This window comes from Pelobates fuscus, chromosome 7 (genome assembly GCF_036172605.1).
Source record: "Pelobates fuscus isolate aPelFus1 chromosome 7, aPelFus1.pri, whole genome shotgun sequence".
In the NCBI taxonomy this organism is placed as follows: Eukaryota; Metazoa; Chordata; class Amphibia; order Anura; family Pelobatidae; genus Pelobates; species Pelobates fuscus.
Window position 1 is genome coordinate 101,833,122 of NC_086323.1, and position 27,830 is coordinate 101,860,951.

Below are 27,830 nucleotides of genomic sequence, written 5' to 3' on the forward strand. Positions count from 1 at the left end.
ACCTCCCTGCATGTGACTTGCACAGCCTTCCATAAACACTTCCTGTAAAGAGAGCCCTATTTAGGCTTTCTTTATTGCTTCTGTTCTGTTTAATTAAAGGACCACTCTAGGCACCCAGACCACTTCAGCTTAATGAAGTGGTCTGGGTGCCAGGTCCTTCTAGGGTTAACCCATTTTTTCATAAACATAGCAGTTTCAGAGAAACTGCTATGTTTATGAATGGGTTAAGCCTTCCCCCTATGTCCTCTAGTGGCTGTCTCATTGACAGCCACTAGAGGCGCTTGCGTGATTCTCACTGTGATTTTCACAGTGAGAGCACGCAAGCGTCCATAGGAAAGCATTATGAATGCCTTCCTATGTGACCGGCTGAATGCGCGCGCAGCTCTTGCCGCGCGTGCGCATTCAGCCGACGGGGAGGAGAAGAGGAGGATCGGAGGAGGAGAGCAGGAGGAGATCTCTCCGCCCAGCGCTGGAAAAAGGTAAGTTTTTACCCCTTTCCCCTTTCCAGAGCCGGGCGGGAGGGGGTCCCTGAGGGTGGGGGCACCCTCAGGGCACTCTAGTGCCAGGAAAACGAGTATGCTTTCCTGGCACTAGAGTGGTCCTTTAAGATTTTCTTATCCCCTGCTATGTTAATAGCTTGCTAGACCCTGCAAGAGCCTCCTGTATGTGATTAAAGTTCAATTTAGAGATTGAGATACAATTATTTAAGGTAAATTACATCTGTTTGAAAGTTAAAGGACCACTCTAGTGCCAGGAAAGCATACTCGTTTTCCTGGCACTAGAGTGCCCTGAGGGTGCCCCCACCCTCAGGGACCCCCTCCCGCCCGGCTCTGGAAAGAGGAAAAGGGGTAAAACGTACCTTTTTCCAGCGCTGGGCAGGGAGCTCTCCTCCTCCTCTCCGCCTCCGTTCCTCCCCGTCAGCTGAATGCGCACGCGCGGCAAGAGCTGCACGCGCATTCAGCCGGTCACATAGGAAAGCATTCATAATGCTTTCCTATGGACGCTTGCGTGCTCTCACTGTGATTTTCACAGTGAGAATCACGCAAGCGCCTCTAGCGGCTGTCAGTGAGACAGCCACTAGAGGAAATAGGGGAAGGCTTAACTAATTGATAAACATAGCAGTTTCTCTGAAACTGCTATGTTTGTAAAACAATTAGTTAACCCTAGCTGGACCTGGCACCCAGACCACTTCATTAAGCTGAAGTGGTCTGGGTGCCTAGAGTGGTCCTTTAACCCCTTAAGGACCAAACTTCTGGAATAAAATGGAATCATGACATGTCACACATGTCATGTGTCCTTAAGGGGTTAAACCAGTTTTTTTCATGCAGGCTCTGTCAATCATAGCCAGGGGAGGTGTGGCTAGGGCTGCATAAACAGAAACAAAGTGATTTAACTCCTAAATGACAGTGAATTGAGCAGTGAAATTGCAGGGGAATGATCTATACACTAAAACTGCTTTATTTAGCTAAAGTAATTTAGGTGATTATAGTGTTCCTTTAAAGACGCTCAGTGGAATATATATTATTAAGGTATATAGAACCCAATTTCAATTTTGCATTATTATTTTATATGGTCCCTTCAGACCATGGACAATGTTGGGTATAGTTAGAATCCAATGCAGCCATATATTCCTCTGGTATGTTACGGTACATGTTGTGTTTACATTTGTTGGAGTGCTGTTTTGGCCTGTGTACTGCTGTGTCCTCCGTAAAATATCCTGGAGAGGTGCGCCTGGGGATAGGGACAGGCTTGTGCTGCAGTTCTCTGCTTGTACGTGATCTGAGAATTTAATCCTATAACAAGGACTCAGCATGCATGTGAGGCTTAAACATCTGACCCCCATCTCTTTGCCAAATGCACAGATTAGGCAGTGAACACTCAGCATGCACAATATTTTGAACGTACGTAGCACCATGTTCTCTGGCCAGAGGAACAAAGATGGATCTACCTAAAAAGAGTGAGAGAATGCTGGCCCCAAATCAAGACAGTATTAAAAATGAAATTTTCACTTAGCATATATGGACTGAGAAAGAAGCATTCTAAAAGTGCACTCACATCACACTCACATGATCTGCATTGCTGCACTTTTTACCTCCCGGGCAATGACCAATAATATGAGAATTTAGTTTTAATCTTCAATATGAAAACCCTTTTTATAAGAAGTTAGTAATTTGGTCAGAACAATTCATGGATAAGTACACATATTAGACCTGTGCTCAAACTCCTACCATTTCTAGGCAGCTGAACCAATTGAAGTATTCAGGTCCAATGTAGAACATACCCTGTTAGCGGCTATGTATAAACAAAGCAAATCAGATAGTTCCCTGCACATTGTCCCAAACCGGAGTGTACACTAAATAAAAATGGTGCATAAAAAAACAAGTAAAAGAGGGGAGGGGCCTGACTGCCATGGTGGAGAGACGCATCGTGAGCGAGCTCCTCCACCATCTGGTTTAAAAAAGCATTTCTGTGACCTTACTTGACTCGCCAAAATACAGTTGAGAGTAGAATTTGCCCCTCCGACCTACCTGATATGCTGTGCAGCTGCGCAAACCTTGAAGGGAGCTTCTTAACCCCACTGTGGCGGATGAGGCCTAGTTCACACCAGGAGGAGAGGCGGTCGCTCTCCTGAGTTGGAGGTGCACAAAACCGACAAATTTCAAGCCTTCTTAAAATGGCGTTAACTGTGGACACCATGAGTCCCAGCACTGCACTACCCGACTGGGAGGCTAGTCTCAACAGCATCTTTGCCCATTTCTGGAAGCAGCTGAAATGCAGTGCCAGAGGACACCATCATTGGTGTAATACTCAAAAAGCACACATCCAGGCAACTCGGAGACTCCCAGGGCACCCCAGGCGGTGGAAACATGTTCCAAGATCAAGACGAACCTGAAAATGGTGGAGACACCTGGGCTGTCACACCACAACAGAAGCTGGGTGCAAATACCCAACAGCTCAGCTCAAACCCACTCTACCCTGAGCAACTGGCTTATATGGGAGGCTTCTGGGGCCCCAGCTGGTTGCACCTTCACACTCCACTAAGGAGCTACCGCAGCTTAAATATAGCCTTTGTGCCTGCTGACTTTCCTGCTGCATCGACACTCTGTTATACCCCAAAGTGGCATTGGATGACCAGAGACTGGACTCTCTCCTACAACACCAAAAGGCTTGATTTTTGTTTATCCTCCTCCAGTTTCCCACTTAATGTTGCATAGATATTGCATAACATTTATTAAGCTTGCCTACCTTACTGCCAGTAGATAGCAATGTTGTTCTTGTTGCGCATGTGACCTGACAACCTTAACTGGGGCTACTTGGGTGTTCCCATGTCTGCCTTCTCTGTGTCACAGGCATACTTTTTGAGTGCTAGCATTATGTACAATGCTTTGACACTTATACCACTAACTACTCTAAAATCATTATTACTAAAAATGTGCAGCACATTGCAATGCCACACTGAAGTATTATAATGTATTATGTTAATAGGCTTGTTCTGGCTGTTGTGGCTATACAAGCTCATCTGTTCTAATGTGCACAACAAAAAAAAAAAAAAAAAAAAAGAATCTCTACCAACTACATGGGGCACTGTTTTGTTCATTCCTCATATTAACGTATTAAAGTGATATCCATACGTAACATGGTCATTCAGTAAAGTGTAAATTGATCAAATAAATTCAACATGCATTTAAAATTTTAGTCCAAAATAGCTAAATAGAAAACGTAGCAGACTTGGAGACTTTTCTCAGTTTGGCTATTGTGGCAAAAAATTTAAACTTCGCTTTGAATTAGGGCCAATGCACAGTTTAGTAAATATAGTCAGTAACCCTGCTATGAATCCTCCATGTGTATTTGTGTGTATTTACTAAAGTAAGATTTCAAATTTAAAGTGAACCTGCCATGACAGATATAGATTTGCAGTTTTGTAACCATAGAGCTTGACTCATCTTACACAATTAAGTGTTTATTCCCTTAATACTAGAATATGCTTATATTTATATTTATTGCCATTACCCCGTCTCATGTTTTCAGTGTGTGTGAAACACCTCTCCTACACACCCTTGTTTGTGAAGCACACCTTGCGTCCCGTAACAGATGAAAAGTCTCCAACATTTTATTTTGGCTTTGTGTAAATACAATGTATGTGTTCTCTCTCTTAATTCCAATATTGCCTGTTCAAAGCTGCTGCAATAAACCATTCTGTCTGTTTCTCTCAGTTGTGCTGCTGCTGCTCTCACAGACAGCCTCCCCCTCCTCCCTACTTCCATTTGCAGGCTGTTTCACTATAGGCTAATTCTATAAACTCTTGACTTTATGTTTTATAAGTGGAAATTACTATAATATCAAAATGTGTGAGAATGTTAGGATGCATGATGGCTCTAGGGTGGAATGTGTATTCTTTGAGATATAGTTTTTTGTGTATGGGATGGTCAGACAAACAATGGTATGTCAAGATAAGCAGGTTTTATTTGAAGTGTTGACCACACAAGCCAAGGGACAATGGGAATGTTTGATGATAGTAATGTTTCCAGAGGGTTGTATAAGGATAGCAATCTCTAACTATGTTCAGGTACACATGAGAAAGACCCCAGCGGCATGTTAGGTGGGTCTTGTGTAGCCAAAGTCCAGGAGGGAAAAAGCAAACACAGCACCAACCAATCATATGGGTCCCATGTAATGAAATGGAAGTCAATAGTATATCTAGGGAACTGTTCAGTCAGTAGTTAAGAAGGAAGAAGGAGAGCAGATAGAAGGGAGGTACCATCACCCACCCTGGAGATCTCAAGGAAAGGTAGTTATATATGATAGTTCTATTTGTAAATAGATGTATAGATATATTATAAGTTTATGTTTTATTTTTGGGGAATATTGTATTGTAATGTGTATTGTTTGAATTCCGGATTGTTTTAGTAAACTGATTTCATTATGATATTCTGGAATGTTGTGGATTCTTGGATATTCTGTTGTGTTCTAATATATATATATTTTGCTAGATACTGGTTAAAGGGGAAGCTTTAAGGTAGAAACCCAAAAATAGATAAATATAGAACAGGGATTGTGTAATTAATAAGCCAGAGGATTTGTCTATCACTGCATGTATTATAAGAACATTCATATATTTATTGTCTTGGATAAGGAAGTTATAGTAGCGGGAAAAAACAACACATAAGCCTACAGAGTAGGCCATTGCAATGCAAAAAGACTGTGCAATGCAACTCAAAATATTCATTCCACACTAAAGGGTTTATTCTCTAATAATGAAATGTAGTGAACTGAAAACAGAATTGTAAATTTAAAGAGAAAATGTATTTTAATATTGTGTCCACTTATCCCCTATATTTAAGAAATAAATGTATGAGTTCTGAAAATTCTTTTACATAGATACCCACACTGCTCTATGTACCCACAAGCCTAGAACTGAGTACCTCCATCTTGGCTCCCATTGTTATAAGCTCTGCCCTTTAAAAAAAAAATACTTCTGTACCTGTCAGTCCGCATAGAGAGGTCAAATTTTCATTATGATTTGCTATTCTAAAGCCTGTCAAAGCATCATGGGAATTTTAGTACTACAGCATCTTGGGATCAATCTTTTGGACATCTCTGCTATAAAATTGTGTTATTTCCATAGAAGTGATGGTACCCTTTTAAGGCTGAAGTAGCTAGGCTACAACTATATCTGAAAAAGAGATTATTTCCTAGTCATCTACTTTTGCCTAAATTATTGCAATTCAGTTTTTAATTCATTACAATTCATTGTTTTTTTTTTTTTTTTGAACTTCACTTGGTTATTATTATAATAGCAGACATGATGATAATAACATTGACCCTGCGCTAGGGGAGATGCAATTACAACCCATCACTAGCCTGTTTTGGCAGTGTAAACAGGTGTTGAGCAGTAAATAGTTAACTGCAGTTGGGTTCACAGGATTACTGTACTGTAATCCTGCCGACTGCAATAGTAGTTAGCAGGCAGTGGGCTCCAGGATCTAGCAGGCCCTCCCAGACAGTCAATGTGAATTGCACTAAATTGCACTAGGGTGCAATTGAGGTGCCTGTGCATCACTGCATACAGCACTCCTGCTCTCCACCTAGACATTAGGGATAATGCTAAGACCACAACTCCAGACCCCCTCCAAGCCTACTGTCCATCGTTGTTCTAAACTTTATTTCTATTTGTATACTTGCAAAAACAGAATATTCAATGATATCATTTTTCAACTGTAGGGTAATAGCTTCTTGATCAAAGGATAAATCTGACTGCCCTTCTGGGGTCAAGAAGGATTTTTTTTTCTCCTAGTTTGTTGCAAAATTGGAAGTGCTTCAAACTGGGTTTTTTTTGCCTTCTTTTGGATCAACAGAAAAAAACAAATGCGAGGAAGTCTGACCATGATGGACACATGTCTCGTTTCAGCCTATGTAACTATTTCTTCTCTTTGTTTACAATGTGTGCCCTGATTGGGCCTGGATGAAATTATGTTGTAATTTGCCAATTCTGTAATATAAATATAAAATGTAAAAGAAAACAATGTTTTCCCTGAAAAACACAATCAACACAACTTATAGGCAACGTTATCAATGTTTTACTTAATGTAATTTCCAGAGAAGTAATAGATCCCCTGTAATGAACAGATTAAACATAAGTTGACCCAACAAACAAGAATTTTCATCTAAACCAATTTATTTCACCTTTTAATTTAACTGTATCAACTGTCTTAATATATGACATGTAGATCACATCCACTGCAACATGGTTTTTATTTCTACTGACTTGTATGAAGTGTCGATAAAGGGTTACCCCCGTAAACTGCTAAAAAAGGGTATAAAACTTACTTGAAATCTAGCGCTGGGTGAAACACCTGTCTGACATCATCACAGCAAGGTCCAATCAAATTCTTCTAATAGACAAGCATTTGATTGGACTGTTTCATCAGCTCAGGGGAGGAAGGGAACATTTAAAAAAAAAAAGGGGGGGATAAAGAGGTGGAAAAGCTTCAATTAAGGAAGGTGGGAAAGAAGATAAATGCAGCCTGTTAGGTTAAAAACTTTGTAGAGGGGGCAGGACAGTACCATATATCTCTTCCTGCTCCGGTCTTGACCCCGACAATTTGCAGACATCCTGCTTAATTGCAACTGCTTTCATCACTCACTGACCCTTTCTGGCATTACTGAACCTGCAACAACATTTTCAACCGAGATTTGGAGGGGGGGCCTGGACAGTGTCCCATTTGCTGCAAGACCTGCTGGATCAGAGTGAGGTCTCGTACAGACTGATAGTAGGAGGCGGTGCAATGCCCAACTCAGATGAGTGGCTGACAAGGGCAGAGACATTTGGAGGCTATGGTTAGGATCAACTGGGACTTGGATGGAAGGGGTGTGCATGGGCAAAAAATTTGGTTCAGAAATTCGGGTTATCAAAAAAATGTGTTTGCTTCGGCAATTCGTACCAATGGCATTTGGTTCGGTTCAGCACGTTGGAACTGCCGAACGTTGTCATTTGTAAGCATCCGAATGGCATGAAATTCGTAAACGAATTGCACGTCTACTTTATATATCCTATATAATAATTGACAGGGCCGGTGCTTGGATTTTTAGGTACATAGGCGAAGATGCATTTTTCCGCCCCCCCAAAAAAAACATCTTCACCTATGTGCCTCTTAACCATTAGTGGTTACACTCCCCTTCCTGGTGTGCCTTCTACCTCTATTGTTGCATTGCCTAGCGGAGCAGATCCCCTAAAGGAGCTTCAGTTTTCTGTACCCGGCCGAACTGACAGGGAGTGCTCTCTCTGTGAGCACCTCCTGTCAGTCTGGCCAGGTACAGGAAACAGAAGCTCCTGTACTGCGCTCTGCTCCGCTACACTCTGTACACACTGACAGTCACACACTCAATGACAAACACACAGACGTCACTGACAGACACAGACTCATTGACACTCATTGACAGACACACGGATAGTCACACACATACTCAATGACAAACATACTCTCACTGACTTGACAGACACACACTCATACACTGACAAACACACTCATCATACACTGACAGACACACTCCTAAACTCACATGCACACACACAGACGCACTCACTCACACACGCTGTCACTCATAGACGCACGCTGTCACTCACAGACGCACACTCTGTCACTCACAGACGCACACACTGTCACTCACAGACGCACACACTGTCACTCACAGACGCACACGCTGTCACTCACAGACGCACACGCTGTCACTCACAGACGCACACGCTGTCACTCACAGACGCACACGCTGTCACTCACAGACGCACACGCTGTCACTCACAGACACACACGCTGTCACTCACAGACACACACGCTGTCACTCACAGACACACACACAGACACTCACAGACACACACACTGTCACTCACAGACACACACACTGTCACTCACAGACACACACACACACACACAGACACACACACGGTCACTCACATACACACACACAGACACTCACAGACACACACACTGTCACTCACAGACACAGACACTCACAGACACACACACAGACACACACAAATACACTCACAGACACACACACTGTCACTCACAGACACACTCACAGACACACACACTGTCACTCACAGACACACACACTGTCACTCACAGACACACACACTGTCACTCACAGACACACACACAGACACTCACACAGACACACAGACACTCACAGACACACACACTGTCACTCACAGACACTCACAGACACTCACAGACACACACACTGTCAATCACAGATACACACACAGACACTCACAGACACACATCACATACATTCACTATTTATTTTAATAAATATACATTTCCCACCCAGCCTCCTTACCTGGAGAGCTGGTGTGGATGATGCATCCTTCCCTGGGGTCCTGCTGAGCGGCGTGCGGCTGTGCTGTGCGGAGATCAGACGCGGCGAGGGAGCTCTAATCTCACCGCTCTGCTCCCTTGCACGCTGTCTGCTGATACCGCGGGAGCCGTAATATGACGTCATATTCCGGCTCCCGCGGTATCAGCAGACAGCGCGCGAGGGAGCAGAGCGGTGAGATTAGAGCTCCCTCGCCGCGTCTGATCTCCGCACAGCACAGCCGCGCCGGGGGCCGAGATGGTGGCTGGCAGGAGGGAGAGCTTCCCTCCTGCCGGTCACTGAAATTTTGCGCCCCCAGAGCCCGTGCGCCCTAAGGCGGCCGCCTGTGCCGCCTTATGGACGCGCCGGCCCTGATAATTGACTAAGGATGTTTTTCCGATGCAGTCATGTGCAGTATGACAGTATGATGCATCCCATTCCAGGCGGCGAGGGAGCAAAGTACTTACTCGCACGTCCTTCAGGGTCCGCTGGAAGCCACGATGTGACGCGTACAGGATATGACGTCATTGTACAAAAGGAATTAGCTTATTAGCCAAGGTTCCTGTCATCATTCATGTAATTTTCCCTCCCTCTCTCTTGTTTTGCCACTTTTCATAAATCCAAATTACTTCGGCACTTCTGAACTACCGAACTTCGGACATTCGTAAGCATCCGAATGACATGAAATTTTTACGAATGTAAATTTGGAACAAAACGAATCGCAAATGTCTATTGGATGGTGGAATGGAGGTGCAGACCTGTGGGGAATAATTAGAAAAACTTACTTAAAAATATGGTGTATATGTCATAGGTGTCACATAAAAAATCTAGTTAATGGCATTTACCGTCCTGACAGTAAAAGTTGTGCCGAGCAGCAATCATGCACATGGAAACCTGGTAATTGCTTTTGGGGTCAAAGGCCGGTCATCGACAATCAGATCCACAGGAGGGTTTGTGCTGAGCAGCAATCATGCACATGGAAACCTAGTAATTGCTTATGGGTTCAAGGGCCGGTTACAGCCAATCAGACCCACAGGAGGGGTATTTAAACCCAATTCTCCTTTTGCTCATTGTGGTTTCATGCTGATGGTAATACGAGAGTGCATTTCTGGTATTTGACTTTGAATTTGTTTTGACTTTTGGCTTTCCCTCATCATTGTGTCTGATTCTGTGTTCCTGACCTTGGCTAGTATTTTGACTATTCTTGGATACGTTAAGTCCGGCCATTCTAAGGTCCGGTTATACGTTATCCTTAGTCCTAGGTGTGACCCAGTTCTGCATGCTGGATCAATTTGTAATCCTGACATTACGACGTGGCCATAGATCCTGCAGAATTGTGTCAGCATATAGCAGCTTGTGAGAGAAAGCTGGAGGAGAATGATCACCGTATGGATCAATTTGCCCAGGCTTCTCCGATTATGTCACCGCTGCCTAATGTATCTTCACCTATAGTATATAAGGCATCCACAATCTCCTTATCTCCTCCATTGCATTTTTCTGGTAATATCCAGGAATGTAGTGGATTCTCAATCAGATTGAGTACCACTTTGAGGCCTCACCTGGTTCATTTCCTTCAGATAGGGCTAAGATTGGGTATCTGATGAACCAACTTAAAGGTAAGGCCCTAACTTGGGCTAATCCATTATGGGAAAGTAAGAAGAGTATCGCTCATTGTTACCAGGAATTCCTTGCGGAACTCAAACTGACGTTTGAACCATTAGGCAGGGAGGAAGACGCCTCCACTGCCTTAATGCATATCAAACAAGGGAACCGGTCTATCTCAGATTATGCCAAAGAATTTTGTACTTTGGCTTCTGAGGTAGACTGGATTAATAACAGATTAATTGCCGCTTTTAAAAAAGGATTATACAATAATATTCTTGACGAAATTGCTGCCAAAGACCTACCTAAGGGGTTAAATTACTTTATTACTTAGGTGATGCAGATCGATAATAGAATCAGGACCACGGAAATTGCTAGAAACAGAACTAGACGTTTGACTATGTCACTAGCACCTTGATTCTCCAAACCTGTTGTCTTAACCTATGCAGTTAGGGGTTAATTGTTGCTTTACCCGCTGCTACGTGTCTGACCCTCGAAATTCCCATACAGTATTGGGAGGTTAGGGAGGCGTTTAGTAAAAGCCAGACTGATGTTCTTCTCCCACACAGGTCATATGATTGCTCCATTGATCTGTTGCCCGGGGCTATGCCTCCTAAGAGGGCAGTATATGCCCTATCCCCACAAGAAAGTAAGATCATGGATGAGTACATCAAAGAATCGTTAAGAAAAGGCCATATACGTAAATCATCCTCGCCTGCTGGAGCAGGATTCTTTTTTGTAGCTAAATAAGATGGAGAGTTACGTCCTTGCATTGACTACAGGGCATTAAACAAAATTACTATAAAGAATGCCTATCCCATTCCCTTTATATCCAAATTGTTTGATAGACTCCAGGGTGCTAAGATCTTTACCAAACTTGACCTTAGGTGTACTGGGAGTGGGCACTATGAATACCTTGTCATGCCCTTCGGATTATGCAATGCTCTGGCCGTGTTTCAGGATTTTATTAACAATGTACTCAGGGATTATATCTATTCATTTGTTCTAGTTTATCTGGATGATATCCTTATTTATTCCCCAGACCTCCAGACTCATCATGAACATGTTAAAGAAGTATTACAAGCATTGCTTGATAATGGACTTTATTGTAAACTTGAGAAATGCATATTTGATCAGCATGAGGGAAGGGAAGTCGGCCAGCCTCTCCTGATGATGTCAGGAGGAGGGGGCGTGACTTCCACTACTCTTATCCCAGACTCCCCAGCAGATCTGGGAGAAGAGCAGTGGAAACCATGCCCCCTCCTCCTGACATCATCAGGAGAGGCCAGCCGACTTCCCTGGATTCCCAGCTGCAGGCTGCTGGGAGAGTGAGGTAATTTGAAAAATCTGAGTCCCCAGCCAGAGGCAGGGGATTCTGATTTTTGCGCCACCCTGCTCTGGTGCCTTATGGACGCACCGGCCCTGTACACACACACTCTATCTACATCAACTTTAAACACACATCATCCACAACACACACACTGTGTATCCACAGTACACACACACTGCATGTGGGCAGACTCCGGGATGAACCCTGGGGGGCCAGACATTGAGTTGTGTAAGAAGCCCCAACATTTTTGATGGCAGGCCACTCCACTACACAAACACTGCATCTACTACACACATGCTTTGAATCCACTATATACACACTCTGCATGCACTACACACACACACATTCTACATCAACTATGAACACACTGCATGCACTACACACATGGCATCCATGTGGGCAGACTCTCGGTGGGATCCAGGGACCCAGACCTTGAGCTGTGTGAGATGCCCCAAAATTTCTGATGGCAGCTCCTGTTGGCAAACACTAGCAGTAAAGAATGCCCAGTTCAAACAAGCTTATATATTTACCGGCCATTTCACTCTGTTATTTTGACATTTTTAAATATATTTTTAAACTTCTAAAAAGGCCAAGCCTGCTGTTTTTTTTTTTTACTTTTATGGGGGACTTACTTCCCAATAAATGGACAATGAGGGGCAGTTTAGTTTTAGGGGTGTGAGTGCGTGTGTGACCAGGGGTGGGGCTGAAGTTTTAGATTACTTACTAAAAATTTATGTAACTAAAATCAAATTTAGAACCACAACAAAACACAGAGTACCACAGCAATAATACAGTAAGTAATGTGTCTTTAAACTTCTGTTATATCAGACACACCAATAATCCGAACTCCTAGAGAAGGGGAACATTCGGATATAAAAGAGGGATTTGGGACCAAAATGTGGTGCAAGAATCAGACAATTTTGTATACAAAAGCATAGGTGACCTGGCCATAGGATTACATGATAACTACCATTCATGTCCTGTAATAGCCGTTCAGCTAATCATAGAATGTAAATTAATATAATTAAACGTGATATAAGGTCATATCATGGTATATAACATGCAATGTTACATAATGTATTAATCTGCCTTACCATGCAGATCTATATAAAGTCCTATACAGCAATGCAACTATATCAGACTGTAATACTGAGCACGTGCTGGGTTAGAAGAATCTTCTTTTCCCCCAACCCCGCCCACTTATTTTAAAGCTCACCGCAAACCCCGCCCCATTCACACAGGCCACGCCCCCCTCATGCTTGCTCCTTGTGTGTGTGTGAGGATGGAGCCTGTGATTTTCCATTGAGAAGCTGCTGACTTGCGCTGAGCCCATTATACAGACACTGGGAGGCTGCTGCCCTGCGCTGAGCTCATTATACAGACACTGGGAGCCTGCATGCGCTCAGTCTGAGCTGGAAGCTCATGTACACAGGGAGCATAGAGAGCCTGGCATCAAGGAGCCATCAGTGACCAGATCCTGGCAACATCAATACCCAGTATCCAGGGAGCTGAGCTAGACAGACTGGGGTACACAGACCAGCACTAGGTAGGATACATTAATGCTTTATAGGTATGTTACCACCTCTACCTGCTGAGATACTTTACATTCTATTTACTGTCATTAATACTTCTGTGATATTGCTGGTCATATACTGCATATTTTACCCATACTTATATATGGTTACTTCTCATAGAGAACATACTGCTCATATACATCCACTTATAGAGAGGCAACTGTTGATATACTGTCATAAAAAAATATTGGTGACATATTGACACCTATACATATAAAGAGACTGCTGGGGATACAGTGACACTTCTACCTATAGAAAGACTGCTGGCGATATACTGACACCTCTACCTATAGAGAGACTGCTGGCAATATACTGACAACTCTACCTATAGAGAGACTGCTGGTGATATACTGAGACTTCTACCTATAGAGAGACTGCTGGCAATATACTGACAACTCTACCTATAGAGAGACTGCTGGTGATATACTGAGACTTCTACCTATAGAGAGACTGCTGGCGATATACTGACACCTCTACCTATAGAGAGACTGCTGGCAATATACTGACAACTCTACCTATAGAGAGACTGCTGGCGATATACTGAGACTTCTACCTATAGAGAGACTGCTGGCGATATACTGACACCTCTACCTATAGAGAGACTGCTGGCGATATACTGACACCTCTACCTATAGAGAGACTGCTGGTGATATACTGAGACTTCTACCTATAGAGAGACTGCTGGTGATATACTGACACCTCTACCTATAGAGAGACTGCTGGCGATATACTGACAACTCTACCTATAGAGAGACTGCTGGTGATGTACTGAGACTTCTACCTATAGAGAGACTGCTGGTGATATACTGACACCTCTACCTATAGAGAGACTGCTGGTGATATACTGACACCTCTACCTATAGAGAGACTGCTGGTGATATACTGACCCCTATACCTGTAAAGAGATTTTTTGTGATATACTGAGATGTCTACCTATTAGAGACACGGTTTGTGATATACGGAGACTTCTACCTATCAAGAGACTGTTGGTGATTATGATATACTGACACCTATACCTGCAAAGAGACTGCTGGTGATATACTGTGATGCCTACCTTTAGAGAGCATGTTGGTAATTTATTGAGATTATTACATGCGGTAATGCTGCTGTTTCTCTCTAAAAGAGAAACTGTCACTAGTGGATATACCTATAGGTAAAAAAACAACAAACATTCCATTATACCTAAAGAGATATCACTGGTGGTCACTGTACCTCCACTTGTAAGAGTGCTTCCGACACCTTAATGTCACGGCCAGCTACCTATGTATAGGTTGATCATACAATCCCCTAAAAGGATGCTTTTTAAAGATGCATTCTGCAGGATTGCGGGGATTTAAATTCTTGGTGATTAGTCAGTGTCCTTAGTAAAAGGGTCAAGCATAGACACCATAACTATAGTTATACTGTAGGCTGTAACTTGTGATCTCTTGTTTAAAAAGTTATAATGGTATACTGTACCTCTACCTGTAGACACATCCTGCACCCATACTGTTTGAACAGTATTTTAATTCCTCCCTGTAACTTAAAATACACTATCAATTATACTTATTGAGCAGAGGCTCTGTACTGGTTATGAAAAAGCAGCAAACCATGGTACGATTTATATCATTTAAAAATTTTTTGGGAGAACTTACGCTTTGTAAATTCATGCATGTGAGCAGAGTATTTTGAACAAACCTGAAATACCTGAAGCTATGTCACTAGCTTGTGACTGTGTTTGCAATGTTTCCTATATTTCTGCGCATTGTTTGTAATGATGATTACAACTGACATAGAAAAGCATGAGGTTTCAGTTTCAATGCTTGTGAGACATGGCCCCAAAGCAAACATTTTGTGAATCATTCACTTACAGTTCAAATACTGTCACTGCTAGCTATAAAGCATCATTCCTGGGTCTTTAAGCTGTGCCCCTATGCTGTCAAACTGATCTAACAAATAGGCTATTATATTCAGTCCAATAGTGTAGGATTTATTCATTAAACATTGAATTGTAGTACTTTGAAAATCAAATTAGACTAAAATATCGAACCACTATATAGATCACGTGGAACATTTTTACAAATCAGCTATTGCTGCCTACATTTTAAAGTTTGGTTCCCAGTTGACTAAAATTCTGTTTTGTGACTTCAGTATGTCACAGTGTGATGTTTTCAATATATAGCAGATGTTTAAATTAAAATAAAAAACAGAATGTTCTAGAACAATTGTGGATGTCTCACTGTATTTTGGTCTTAATATTATCACATATTTTTTGACACAGAAATGTTAAAATGAAGATTCAAGGGTCAGTAGCTAATTTGGGCTGTTCTTCTTTATCTCTCAGACAATGAGATTTTTTTTTAAAACGTATTTTAGAGACAAATTTTAATGTAACAACTCTGTGTTTTAACATTCATTCCCCAAGGAGGTTTATTCCTCCAGGAAATGTGTAGAATTGACAAAGGAATAGTATATTTTAGGCTAAATTAGCCAATATGAAAAATCTACAAATTGTCTGGTTTTCAATTTTGGCTAGATTTTGTTTTTTTTACTTTGAAGTTCCAACAATCACAGCTAAGTAATCATAACGGATTGTGCTGGTGGTCCTGGCATGTACTGAGACTCCGCTTGTTATATCATAGTAGGACATAACTATTTACTGGAATACACTTTGGGCAGGTTTTCAACTCTCAACGAAGAGACATACGTCTGCCAAAGACACATAGACTGTACAAATACACTGCTCCAAGTTATACTCCAGAATGATCAAAGGGATCACAAAGAACAGCTGGAAAAATAAAATGAATAATGTGTCCTATTCCTGTAGACAGCTACTGTATAGTCTGTTTGTTTGGTAGAAGGGTCCTAGTCAAAGGACTTCCAGTGCATACAAGCAAAAAAAAATAAACAAAATAAACCAAACCAACAAATAAGGAAACATTGTAAAAATACCTTTATTTCTTCATTAAAACATTTGGCTGGGAGAGCATCAGATAGATGATGCTAACGCACTTCGTGAATTTGAGGAAAAATACACATTATCACAATCTATCGGATGCTTTTTCTCCTCTGCCCAGCCATTAATGTTGCTCAAATACTACGGTTTCAATACACCTCTACCAATTTTTTTTTCTTCTTCTTCTAGTCAAAGGAACCTGAAAATGGCTGTCTAAAACCTGGTTAGTTAGCCGTGGGTTAAAAACTACTTTCATAATTCAGAAGTCATCCAAGGGCTTTTTAAGTAGCGACAGGAGCAAGCATAAGTTATAGAGTGCTGTTGACAAAGTAACACATGGAGGGCTGAGACCATCTACAAACCAAGGCTCCCTGTGGACCCCATTAATGAGAAATTGGGTACATATACCACCTAATATTGTCCTCTTCATGAGACACTGAACACTCCCCATAGAGATACATTGAGCCAATGCATGTATATGATGAAATGATAATTAACGCAGCATGGAGTTTGCCGTGCATGCACAATAGCCACGCCATTGCTGCACCTCGGCGGAAGAACTGGATTGGCCGAGATTCATCAGTAATGATGATCTCATTCAGGATCGGAGCAGTGACTGAGGCGAAACTGTTAAATAATCCAAACTAACATTGATTAAATTATATTTCTTGGGTGGTCCTGAATCTAAGTAGTTAGTATGACACTTTAACACTTAGAGTGTTCCTTTTTTTAGTAACTCACTCGTTTTTATGGGGACCTTTGTCTAGTGTCCCAGAGGACAAGACAGGGGCCTCAAATTGTCGCTATCCTGCTTAATCAGAATCTGACATAGTTGGGAGGCTTGGGTACATTAAAGCAATGCCAAGAAAAGTGGCTGAGACAGTAGCAAGGACCCTGTAAAAATTAGGTACATTGGCAGTATGACAAGCATGCCATGGTATGGTCATTTATATAACTAAACCCGATTAGAGACATTGTGACTTTAAGTTCTTTAGCTGGTTTACTGTGGTGCAAATTAAATTTCTATATATACACCGGTATATATATACCGTATATATATATATATATACTGTAAATCTTTGCCATTACCTGTAGAATCCTGTAATGTGTTTTTTGTTGTTGCTCAGGCTGCTACAGGGATTTGTAAAGCTTTGCTGGTAACTATGTGTAAACATCTGCTCTGTAACTGGTCTTGTGAGCTTACACTCTGACGAGCATAGCTGAAACGGTCCTAGATCCTGTGGTCTATCCCACGCTGGGATGCATTCCAGTCATTCTGCTTTCCTAGGAGAAAGCTAATTCAAACTAATAATATGCATTTGTATCAGAATGTACAGAATGTACTCTGCATGTGTTATGGTATTTAAGAGCTCCTTGAGGTTGCACAATACTGAATGGTGGGTAATATCTAGTAGGCATTTTTCTTCTGGCACGTTTTATATTGATGTTGTTGTTGTTATACATTTGTTTGATGACTGCAGCTACTGAGTTAACCATCAAAGGTTTTGTTTGTTTTGTTTACTTTATCACATTTGCAATGTTTTATTAATCAAACTGTGGAACTGTTTAGCAGTCTATACATTCATGCACAAAGGAAAACACAGTGGAGTCTTTCTTTAGAGTGTTTGGCAGAGGGTAATGAGTGTTGTAGTCCACAGCAATGGGATTAACTGTTTATCACCAGCAGGTTGCCAGCAATTTGTATGTAACCGATAAGATGTCTATTGCCATGCTCTGATGAGTGGCATGGTTTGCACTTATCCTCAATGATTCAGTGTAGCCATACTGCCACTCGCAGGCCCTCTGGATGTGAAACATCTAATTCTGATTCTCCAAAATATGCTAATAGGGTTAAACTTCTACGCCACGGAAACTTTATCACTGTTTGTTTTACAACTGCAAATATTTTTTTCTTCTTTATCTGTAGAGTAATATTAAACTAAAACCATAACAGGAAGCATAAAAAATGGTTATTTTAAGCTGTGTATGTTGATACTTTGGGATGTATTCACTAAATACACACCAAAGCATCAACATACACAGCTTAAAATAACATTTTGTTTTGCAACAAATTGCAAAAAGTAGGCAAAAAGTTGTGATTTGGTAAAGTTCTTCAACTCTTTTAGAATATATTTGGCAATTATCAGGGTTATTCACTAAATAGAGAATTCAAAGTGAATTCCAAACTTAAGGTCATAATAGTCAAAAAAGTAATTTATGCTTCCAGTGCAACTACTTTGGCCTTAAATTTGAAATTCTCACTTTAGTTATAAGCCCTGTTAGTTTTCAATTCACTACATTTCAGTGTTTAGTGAATAAACTCCTTTTTGTTTAATATCAGTCACGTGACTACTATACTTTGCTAACCAACAACAGATTTGTCTTTTTAATATGAAAGTAAAACCCAACAGTCCCAGGTTTTTTGCACTATAAGGACACTTTAAATAATATCTTTATCTGTGTGGTTGTTTTGGCGCGGTAGATCACCCCTGTCTTTCTTTCACAACTCATATGTGTTCCCAGCTTATAGCAACAGGCAATTTATGTTGCTTATAGCAACAGGAAATTTATATTGTGTCATGGGTAAGTCCCCAATTTTTACACACTCCTTCAATCCCACATTCATATCTTTCAAAAGGTGTGTATATTTATACCAGAGCATTTTTATATGCATTTACAATGGTGGTTGCGTGTGTTTATAAAACATCATAGGTCATGTTTATACATATATAGCAGAGGTTGTGTGTGTGTTTTTGTAACAAGTGTATAAATGTTCACAAATCTTACAAAAACCTGTATTTGTAATTTCCTTGCCTGCTCTAAAAAAAGATTTATGGTTGGGGGCATTAAGTGGGGTATTTTGAATGTTGAATATGTAAGAACATTGGCAGTGGCGTGCCACAACTATGTGTGTGAATCTAAAAGAAAGTTCACCTAAGGAAACAGTTGTAAGGAAGATTGAAAAGGATTAAGCAGATAATTAAAAGTAGGATAATTGTCTGCTGTGCAGAGTGATGTAGAAGAAAAGCGTGGGTTTATATAGTGTTGTAGGGAAAAAAAATGTAACCTTTGAAAAGACAAAAAACAAAACCAAACTTACCTCACTTTTCCTGTGGTGCACTCTAAGCACCATAATCATTACTGTGCTGGAGGTTGCAGAGAGGCTGCAAAGATTCTGGTCACCGCCTCTCTGCAGCCTCCAGGAGAGCCAGAAGCTTTCTGCCTGAGCTAAGCCTAGCGGTGCATCTCCTAACGCTTTGGCTGAGAGTGATCAGCCTGCTAGGAGCTTCCAGATTTCCTGGAGACTGCAGAGATGTAGGGAGAAAATCCCAGGAGACCTCAGGTAACACGTCAAATCTTTCTAAAATGGAGGACTATTTACTCATTTAGGATAAGTGAAACTGCTATGCACACATATAGCAGCCATACAGTAACTGCTATCATTTCACATATAGCCCAGTCTTTGCATGCTTGATTCATAGCTCAGCTCTTTTAGTTGGTTTAGTGAGTGAACTGGATTTTGTAATACACACACACACATCAGCCAAACATTAAAACCACCACATGTAGGTCTCACTCGTCCTGCCAAAGAGCTCTGATGCATCGAGTCATGGACTCCACAAGACCTCTGAACGTGTCCTGTTGTATCTGGTACCAAGACATTAGCAGCAGATACTTTAAGTACTGCAAGTTGCAAGGTGGTGCCTCCATGGATCAGATTTATTGTTCCAGCACATCCCACGGATTAAGATCTGGGGAATATGGAGGCCAAAGCAATACTGTGAACTCGGTCATGTTTCTGAAAGTATTGCTGAAAATGTTTGCCGTGTGGCAGGGTGCATTATCCTACTGAAAGAGGCCACGGCCATCAGAGAACACCATTGCCATGAAGGGGTACACATGGTGTGCAACAATCTCTAGGTAGGTGGTACGTGTCAAAATATCATCCACATGAATGACAAACCCAAGGATTCCCAGCAGAACATTGCCCTGAGCATAAGACTGCCTTCTTCCCATACTGCATCCTGCTGCCATCTCTTCCTCAGGTAAGGACCCAATCTTGTTAGTTGGGTTAGGGTCAACTAGGGTTAGTGATAGGGTCAGTTAGTTTTAGCTTGCATTACAATTATATAGGGTAAAGGTTAGTTTAGGCTAGGGTTATTAGGGATAGAGTTACATAGAGGTACTGGGTTATTGTTAGAGAAGGTTATGATTAGATAACCTTAGATAGAGGTAGGGTTAGCTAATGTTGAAAAAAAGCCTGATTAAAAAAAAAAAGAAATAGCGTGATACTGCTCCTTATTGTGACACAAAGAGTAACTTCAATAAACAGCGTCTCTGGGAAGCAAGCAAAGAGGCATGTCAAAATTAGAGCATTTTTCCAATTTGATCCTAAGTTCTACATAAATCTGGCAAAGATATACATAGAAACATAGAATGTGACGGCAGAGAAGAACCATTTGGCCCATCTAGTCTGCCCAGTATTTCGAAATACTTTGAATTAGTTCCTGGCCTTATCTCAAGTCTAGGATAGCCTTATGCCTATTCCACCCATGCTTAAACTCCACTGTGTTAACCTCTACCACTTCAGCTATAAGGCTATTCCATGCATCCACTACCCTCTCAGTAAAGTAATACTTCCTGATATTATTTTTAAATCTTTGTCCCTCTAATTTAAGACTATGTCCTCTTGTTGTGGTAGTTTTTCTTCTTTTAAATATAGTCTCCTCCTTTACTGTGTTGATTCCCTTTATGTATTTAAATGTTTCTCTCATATCCCCCTTGTCTCGTCTTTCCTCCAAGCTATACATGTTAAGATCCTTTAAACTTTCCTGGTAAGTTTTATACTGCAATCCATGAACTAGTTTAGTAGCCCTTCTCTGAACTCTCTCTAAAGTATCAATATCCTTCTGAAGATACGGTCTCCAATATTGCGTACAATACTCCAAGTGAGGTCTCACCAGTGTTCTATACAATGGCATGAGCACTTCCCTCTTTCTACTGCTAATACCTCTCCCTATACAACCAAGCATTCTGCTAGCATTTCCTGCTGCTCTATTACATTGTCTGCCTACCTTTAAGTCATCAGAAATAATCACCCCTAAATCCCTTTCCTCAGATGTTGAGGTTAGTAGGGTATCAAATATCCTATACTCTGCCCTTGGGTTTTTACGTCCAAGATGCATTATCTTGCACTTATACATATTAAATGTCAGTTGCCACAACTCTGACCATTTTTCTAGTTTACCTAAATCATATACCTGTGTAGTATTGCTGTACTCAGGAGAGGAGGTCAAATCTGGGGTATTTTAAGTAGTAGAACTGCAAGTAATGTGACATCCACCCTTGAAGACAACATTAGAAAGCTTCAGGTGTCTTCTTTTACTGTGCTATGCCATCGTGGGTGTAAATTCTAGTAAATTACATTTTAGTTGCATAAATTGTTACTAGTAAGTCACCTAAAATTTCTCAGAACAGCCCCACCCCTAAAATTAAAGGGTCCCTCTTTGACCATGTGAAAAATTCTTCAAGGACAGCTATTTCGGTCTAGATTTTGTAATTCAGATTTTAATTTGCTGCAGTTGGTAACTTTATGAATAATCTTGAAAGGTTTTTTTAATTTGTTGATGATAAGGTAGGATAAAATATGACATGTAGTTCCTTTCATAGCTCTACTGAAGGAAATACACTTTGCATCCTCTCAGATACTCTGGCATGCAAAGTACTGGAAGCATGCAGCATAGAGACAATATACCATGACTCAACTCCAGTATTCACAGTCTATACAATATAAATAAACTAAATAGATAACATGCCAGAAATAGTCTAGACCAGCAGTGCCCAAAAGGTAGATCCCCAGATGTTCTAAAACTACAGCTTCCATGATGCTTTGTCATTCTAATGGCATGCAAAGCATCAAGGTAGTTGTAGTTCTACAACATCTGGGATCTACCCCTTGACTAGACAAAATGGAGCGTGTAAGATACAGTGAACTTGTACTAAATACAGAGAAGGATTAAGATTCCATGTGATCCTAGGCTGTCCTCCACGCCCCACACCCTTCGCTTCACTATTAGCATATGGATAGTTAATGGAGCAAATTCATGGTTTGGGGGCCCTTGTCTAACCCCTGGGTGCTTAATGGCCGCCTAGAGTTGCTTTATGGTTAATCCTGTTCCGACAAAATGTATTTTATGAGAAATGGTGGAAACAGAGCTGACACTGACAGAGGTATTCACAAAATGGAAATTGTTGGGAATTCCACATGGTTTCAAAATTTAATTTCAAATTGTTAGCCCCATGGCATACATTTTAAATGTAATTAAATATAAAATGTATTCACTAAAACAGGATTTTGTAGTGAACTGCAAACTTTGATACTAAAATAGGAGGATGGATGAATCTGCCCCAGCTCACAGTTTATTGAATAAATTCCATTCACTGTAAAAAGCCTTATGAGAGATAGCTGGTGAGATGGATGTGAGGTCTGTGACAATATAGTCAACACTAGCTATTATTCTCTCCTAAGCGCCCAGGGTCTGGTTATCTGTGGCATGTAACAATTCTACTAAATCTAAATACTGAATTTCTTGTGGAATTTAAACAAATAGCTCATAGGGAGTATTTATTTACAGTAAAGAAAAGAAGTGTTCATGTTGCCTTCTGGGTGCATTCTGAACTATACATTTTAGACCGGCTTTAAAAAAAAGCTTTGACTAATTAGAGCACAAAGTGGCAGCATATGTCGCAGACTTGCTTTTTTTCATTGAATCCCCGATAAATTCACTCCTGAATCTCACGTCGGCGTTCGAGGATTACGACAGCCAGTTCAATCTAAAATTAGACCCAAGTGTGAGGTGCTCAACATCACAATCCCCAATCAGGAATCGGAGGCGTTACGCTCCCAGTTTCCTTTGCACTGGCGCAGAGCCCAGTTGAAATATCTGGGGGTCTGGATCACATCCGAAACAGAAAAGTTATTTTAAAGAAAACATATTTTGCTTCTTCGCTCGATTCATTAAGACCTTAAACGATAGACGTACCCACACATCTTGGCTCGAGAGGGTATCGGTCTTGAAAATGAGTGTCTTGCCCAGACTTCTTTGACTGTGTCAAACAATCGTTAGTGAAGTTTCAATTTTTTATTTTTTTTATTTTTTTTAAAGAGATTGCAATCCACGGTAATTGCATACATATGGCAGGGGGAAAAGTCTTGGCTCAGATACGACATTTTATGCTTATCAAGAGCAAATGGAGACTTGCCTTTACCAGATGTGTGCAGGTATTACTTAGCCACTGTCCTGCAGCTGGTCTTGGAGTGGCATACAATACTGACCACAAAACTTTGTCTGGCGCTGGACACAGTGGGTACCAGTGCCCCATTTCCTTCCTTGGTGTGAAAGACCACCACGATGACCTCACCAAATGGAATATCCACCAATGCGCCGATCTCAAAAACTCTCAAAGTATGGCTCTTTCTCTGAAGATCCACACAAAAATCCCCCACTCTGGGTCCGATGGCAGTCTATCGGCAAGAGATATACAATATCTTAGACAGATACCACATGTGCCCATCAGCCATGTACTGAATGTGGGAGGCATACAAAGCTTGATTGAGCTGTAGAAGGGCAGGGATCCTTATATCATGGAAACATACTGATACAAACAAATCAAACATTTCTACCAAAGCATACTGGCTAGCTGTCCACGGAGACCAAACCTGGTTCGTGGCACTGTGCGTGGGAAGCAAGGATATGGAGAGTGCCATATCAGGCCTATACAGAAAATTTAACCCCTTAAGGACCAAACCTCTGGAATAAAAGGGAATTATGACATGTCACACATGTCATGTGTCCTTAAGGGGTTAAAAGAGAATGGGAGACAATGTTGAACACACCTTTTCAGATGGCCAGTGGGCTAAAGTTCTTATCCTGAACCACAAGAGTTCTATTAACTGACAATATCATGAAGTTTACTATAAGCTCATATCTCAGTGGTTCTTTATTGCCAAGGTTTTACATAAGATTTTCTTGACTGCTCCCTTGACATGTTGGAGATGCAGGGAGGAGCTGGGATCACTCTGACACATGTGGTGCGATTGCCCAATAATCAAACCCTATTGGCAGATAAAATATTTGATGCTTCACATCTTTCAATCTCTCATTTACAGACAAGCCAGAAACATGTATCACAATGGTATCTGTTGAATTGCACCATACTAAGACAATTGCAAACATGCAAGTTGCTTTGAGATACAATTTATGACCCGCAACGTACTGTGGATTGTGATTACTAACTTCTCTATTGTTGAGGCGTCTCTAATGTAAACTTGCTGACCAAATAAAGATGTACAAAAATAAAAAAAGCATTGATAATATTATATTTATTCTGTTCACAGCCTTAGGCGGTATTACACGCTACATGCTCTGCATCATGCCCTTTTATTTGTAAATTGTAACCCTCATAATGCTCTTTGTGCCAGATAACTTTTACTCGCCTCTTAGAGCAGAGTGTATTCTTTGCATACTTGCAACAGCAATAAAACAATGAGTAAACTGTGTGCATAAACTAAATACACTTCAATAAAAATACATTTTGTTTGTTCTTGGTAAAACACACCTTGTCCCTGGTTATCCTCATTGCACTCAGTGACATTGCTGCAGTTTTTACAAGTGAAAGCTGCTCGGCCATAAAATGTTTGTAAACTTTCCGCCTATTGAATTCTTATCCTAGTGGAAAAGGTGTTTATTTGTGGATATCTGCTGGGAGAAGATTTATTTTCCCGTGTAGGTAGAAACATAGTCTCTTTGGGAGATCTCTTCATACATGAGCTGTTTCACTGATAATTTGCTGCATTGCCTAGGATATACATTAAACTATACCTGGCAAAAAACAAACACAAGTCCTGCTCATCCAGTATAGGTGTGCACACGCAGGTGCTACCACAGTTTGAGGACAAAGTTAACCCCTTCAGGACGGAGTCAATAGTACACGTGCTGATCAAAACAAAATGTAAACAAAAACTGGAATCTGCGCTATATGTCTGTTCATCTGTAGTTCACCTCTTTCATATTAAGTGCACCCGCACTTATATATCATTTTGTTCAGGAGAAATAGGGCTTTAACTTCTCATGAACTATTCATATATGAAACATAACTTATTATGAATAAAATAAAAAATAAAAAACTGTGAGAAATGATTTTAAAAAAAAATTGTACATTGAAATTTTTGCGGTAAATGTCATGATACTGTTCACTTTCACTGCAATAAAATGCCCATATTTGTATTCAGCAATGTCTCACGAGTAAAACCGTACCCCCCGTTAACAAATTTTACGGTGTTTTGGAAAGTTACAGGGTCAAATATAGCACATTCCATTTTTTATTTTTTTCACATTCAAATTTGCCAGATTATTAATGTTACCTTTGAGACCGTGTGGTAGCCCAGGAATGAGAATTACCCTCATGATGGCTACCATTTGCAAAAGTACACAACCCAAGGTATTGCAAGTGGGGTATGTCCAGTCTTTTTTACTAGCCACTTAGTCACAAACACTGGCCAAAGTTAGCGTTCATATTTGTTTTTGTGTGAAAAAAGCAAAACACTAATATTTGGCCAGTGTTTGTGACTAAGTGGCTACTAAAATGACTGGACATACCTCATTTGCAATACCTTGGATTGTCTACTTTTGCAAATGGAATGCAATCATGGGGGGTAATTCTCATTCCCGGGTTACCATACGCTCTCATAGGCAACATAACCAATATGGCAAATTTCAATGTGAAAAAAATGAAATGCAAGCCTTATATTTGACTCTCTAACTTTCCAAAACACCATAAAACCTGTACATAGGGGGTACTGTTATACTTGGGAGACTTCAATGAACACAAACATAAATGTTTAAAAACAGTAAAACATATTGCAACAATATCGTCAGTAAAAGTGCCGTTCGCGTACGAAAAATGCAAAAAACGTCACTTTTACTGAAAATATCATTGTTGTAATACAATTTATCATTTTGAAACACTAATATTTGTCAGTGAAGTCTCCCAAGGAAAACAGCCTGGGTTGTCAGGCATGTCAATCAAATTTTAATTAGTAAAATCACGTAATTATGCTAAAAGATTACTTAAATATACACGTAGAATTTTACTATATATACATATATATATCCTCCCTCCCGGCGGAGGTAAGTAAATCTGACCTCCTGGGGCTGCAAGCCGTTACGGCGTTCTATGCCGCCGCAACGGCTTTAAAGCCCATTTGAATGGGGACGGCATAGAACACCGTAACGGCGTTAAGGGGTTAAAGTTAGGCTTTAACTTTGTCCTCAAATAAACTGTGGTAGCACTGTGTGCATACCTAAAAGGGATGCGCAGGACTCGTGTTTGTTTTTTGGTTAGATATACACTGTGGGGACTTCAGTGTGGAGTATCTGCAGCACAGGTCTAATTTTTTTCTTTGTTTATATTTTGAATTTTGTAGGCATTTTTTGCCTCTACCTCACCCTATTATACCTGGCAATAGGAGTAGCTCATTGCACAGTGTTAATTCTGTGGATTACATTTTTTGAGATTTAGTCAACTAAAACAATTCATATGTCTAAAATACGACTAAAACTAAACTGAAATTTGGTGCCAAAATTAACACTGTCATTGCAGCATCCTGCCATGAAAGGTTTCAGATGTATTCTGTTTTTATTTTAATGGTAAAATACCATAAATACTTGATATAATTTTTTTTTTTACAATATTTAGAGCGGTGTTGAGAAAGAGCTACAAATCAATGAAAAAGTTTGAGGAGAATTGACCTACTACTTCTCAACTGACTACGATTCAATACTCAATACTTTAATTGACCCTCAGAGGAGTTCTAAATCCTCTAAATCTTCTGTAAGTGTTTTGAGAAGCACTGACATACTATTTCCATAATTAAAAAACAAAATGTTGCACTCAACCGAGAGAAAAAATACTTCTGGAAAAGGGAGTTATATTAAATCAATCCTCTTTATTTGATGTCTGTATTGGCGTTAAACATGTTGCAATATCGGCAGATCAACTGCAAATATTACAAGCCGTGCATGAGAGGGGAAGAGAGAGACATAGTTCACGCCAAGTGAATCAGAACGCGTTTCACATCTACAAAAGACGCTTTGTCCACAGCTTCCAGTCTTCATTTTCTTCAAAAAACCCGAGAGTCATTGAGAGACACATCTTATTTTCACTATGTCTTACACACGCACCTTTAAGTAGTTATACTGAAACCCTCACCACACTCTGCCTGGGAGAGGCTACACACTATTCCGCAGCAGGTCTTAATGAGATCCTTATCTACACAGATTTATGACTGTAATAAACAGTTGTTTCTGTAGCTGGTGTCAGATTATTTGTGTGTTGTAGAAACATCATTGATGTCTTAATTGAGCCTCAGGGGCTTTGATGATGGATGCAGGTGTAAAATTAGCTTACATAGAATCTTCTGCTAGAGTCATGTTAGAAGTGCTACTTGAAGCCAGCAGTCATCTATAAACTT

The 27,830-nt window shown here is 40.7% G+C and overlaps 1 protein-coding gene across 1 annotated transcript in view; it reads left to right on the plus strand.

The window, feature by feature from the left end:
- The first annotated feature begins 13,042 nt into the window (after nt 1–13,042).
- Nucleotides 13,043–27,830, plus strand: part of SLC6A6 (solute carrier family 6 member 6) — a 64,335-nt gene continuing 49,547 nt past the window's right edge. The window contains exon 1 of the mRNA XM_063426288.1: nt 13,043–13,334. The gene's annotated coding sequence lies outside the window, so the exon portion shown is untranslated. The remainder of the gene's footprint in view (nt 13,335–27,830) is intronic.